Source organism: Mustela putorius, unplaced genomic scaffold (assembly GCF_011764305.1).
Source record: "Mustela putorius furo isolate JIRA1106 unplaced genomic scaffold, ASM1176430v1.1 tig00003923_pilon_pilon_pilon, whole genome shotgun sequence".
NCBI lineage: Eukaryota > Metazoa > Chordata > Mammalia > Carnivora > Mustelidae > Mustela > Mustela putorius.
In genome coordinates, this window is record NW_025422068.1 from 1,035,897 (window position 1) to 1,039,151 (window position 3,255).

Consider the following 3,255-nt stretch of genomic DNA (forward strand, 5'->3'; position numbering starts at 1 on the left):
GGTGTTTGCCCATAGAAAACATAATACTAATTTGAAAAGATATACATGCCCTAATATGTGTGTGTGTGTGTGTGTGTGAGAGAGAGAGAGAGAGAGAGAGAGAGAAATGTTTAATTACGTGATTTGAACAGGATAATGAAAAAAAAACAAAAAACAAAAAACAAAAACAAACAAACAACCCAGCAAGATAGGCCTGGCTTTAAGATTTTTAGTATAAAATTTGTTTTACTTTTACATCATCTCCAATTAGCCGATCCACATAGGGGACAACTGTAGAAACCTGGATATCCATCAACATGAATGAAGGGATAATATTTGTTTCCAAGGTATTATATGCTCCAGTGGCAGAACTCGGGTTAATGTAAAATTTATTTTCATGCTCAAATGCTTCAAATTTGTGTGTGTGTGTCCTGAGATAAGGATGTCCACATCAGACTGCCGCTGCAACAGGGCTAGACTGACCGTGCCTCCCCATGGAATAACTTGATGCCCATGGATCAGACCCATTTTGAACTGCTTAACATTCATCTCTTTTTGTTCTGAATAATTCAGCTCCTCATCAAAGTCTCCTCACAATATGAAGTCTTGAGATAGTTGTTAACTCTTGGTGCAAAGGTTTCCAGTGAAGACAATGTGTTGAATCTTTCCTGGCACCAGCATTTTTTTTTTTTTTTTCAATTTAACCAAGAAACTGTTGCACTGGTGTGGGATGTGCAGGTCTCTCAATACCAACACCAACATCCTGTCCCTGGGCTCAGCTTAGTCACCACAACTGCTGCCGCCACTGCCATCTTCCTCTCTCATTTTTACAGTGGACATTGAGTGTAGTTTGCTGACAAATTCGTAAGACAACACATTACTAACGTGTTTTACTTTTGACTTTTGCCACGGGAACTTAGGGAGTACAACTTTTGGGGAAAAAAATAAAAGAAAGAAAAGAAAAGAAGATCAAGGGTGCCTGGCTGGCTTAATTGGTTAAGGCTTTGACTCTTGGTTTTGGCTCAGGTCATAATCTCATGGGTTGTGGATCAAATCTGCAGTTGGACTCCATGCTCAGCGGGAATGTGCTTGTCCTCCTCCCTTTGCTCCTCTCCTCACCAGCTCATGCGTGTGCACACTCTCTCTTTCTCAAATAAATAAATAAATAAATCTTTTTTAAAAAATCCAAGAATTTCATAACTTTTTCTAAAGGTCACTATTGATCTTTTGATATTCCTTCCAATCATTGTCTTTGGAAATGCTTTTTACCATTCTTAATGATTCTCCTTTTCAGTTAGCTGGTATAATTTGGTTAGATCCTCTTTAAAAAAATTTTTTTTTTCCAAAGAGTTTATTTATTTGTTTGACAGACAGAGATCACAAGCAGGCAGAGAGAGCAGGGGAAGTAGGCTCCCTGCTGAGCAGAGAGCCCCATGCGGGGCTTGATCCCAGGACCAGGGAGATCGTGACCCAAGCCAAAGACAGAGGCTTTAACCCACTGAGCTACCCAGGTGCCCCTGGTTAGATTCTCTTTTGTGAAGAGTTTCCATATGATTCAACTCATTCTCCAGTACTAATTTTATGTCATCTCTGAAAAGATTTGCAAGTTTACTTTGGAATTACTTTGCTTCCCCCCCTCCCCCAATTTTACTGGTTGATGTTTAGAATATTCAGGCAACCATTGGACAATTTCTGACAAAGGACTCCATGAGATAAGTTACTTACTAGTGATAAACCACAACAGGGGTGTTTGAGCATAATTTAAATATTTACAAATATTCAGTTAACTGGTGTATATTTTCAACTTCTGCTGCTACAGACAATTCTGAAAGGAATATTACATATATGGGAAATCTCAGAACTTTAAGAAATTCAGCAGAATATAAAACCTACTTTTTAAAATGATTACAACCAAACAACAGAAATTCTACCAGCAGCTGTCAAAGCAAGATTTATTTGATGTGCTTTTGCCACTTTTCATCTATAACTAGAGGTATAATTAGTGTGTAATGGATGATAGCTCCCATTACCATCCAGGTTTTTTGAGCTCTTTAGTTTTAAATTGTCATTATTTAGCAAGCCAAAATACTCATTTCAGAATGCAAAAGAGCTAGCAATGATTAATTATGGGAGGATTTTCAAAAAAATTGTGTACAATATGGACAGTTTTCTTTTGCTCACAATATTGTCATTAGCTTATATAATATTTCATATTGTAACATTAATTAGTTAATTATGACATAGTGATTTCAAAAGATAACAAATTGATCAAATTCAGAAAAACTACCTGGCAACCAAAGGAAATTGTTTTATCTTAATATAAAGAGAACAGTACTCAGAAGCAAATAATTTAAATATTAGCTTTCTTTTAAAAGGTACTAGTGGGATACATAGTCTTAAGCAGTAATGGTTCTATATTTCCCAAAACTACTTCCATACTAATGTAATTTTCAAAAAGTAAAGATCAAGATGAGATTCTTCTTCCAAATGATTTCTTTGTACATTTTCTTGAAAAATGAAAGTTCATTTTAATGTTTTTTTAGGCTATAACTATGTCCAAAGTGACGAGAACTCAAAGCTCATGTGTGACTCACACCTTGAATGAAATGAAATCAAATATCATGAGTTAATTATCAAGGCTACTGCCAGGTCAATATGTGGAAGGAATGCTTTGAGAGAGACACGTCTCTCTGTCCTTTGCCTCCTAAAATGCTGAAATCATTTAGCTGGCAGGTATTAACTTGAAATTTATGGTTTTATTTTATCTTGCTTTGTTAAGTGTATTTTATTCATATCTGTGCTCCATTTACAACAATAATCAACAGGAGATGCAATTAGGTGTCGACTTTGATGGTGCAGACCCAAACACCAAGGCAATACTAATGGCCACTGGATCCCCTTATTATTTGGGCTTTTAAGACTTATTTTTAAATAGAACGGAGAGCTCTAGTGACTTTCCTGCAATTTAATTCCCCTCTTTAACTAGCCAGATCCTGTTTAAAATGCTGCAGCACAAACATAAAATTGCTTATGTAGGAAAAAAAAGAAAAAAAAAACAAAACAAAAGAAAGAAAGAAAAGCTACCCTGTGTCAACTTTGGTCACAGTAATAATAAATTTCTGATCTTGAAGCTTTTCTCTGTCCACACGAGGCCATTCCAGGTAATATTCTCTACAATGTATGTACGGACTTCAGTGATTCTTGCCCTGACGTGGAAATTGTTGGGTTGTGACATCCCATTTCTCTCTTCTGGTTGCCGCACTCTCTTTAGGTTCA

The 3,255-nt window shown here is 36.3% G+C and overlaps 1 pseudogene; it reads right to left on the minus strand.

Annotated features, from left to right (window-relative positions):
- Positions 1-201: 201 nt before the first annotated feature.
- On the minus strand, positions 202-751 carry LOC101670354 (annotated as a pseudogene).
- Between the last annotated feature and the right edge of the window lie 2,504 nt (positions 752-3,255).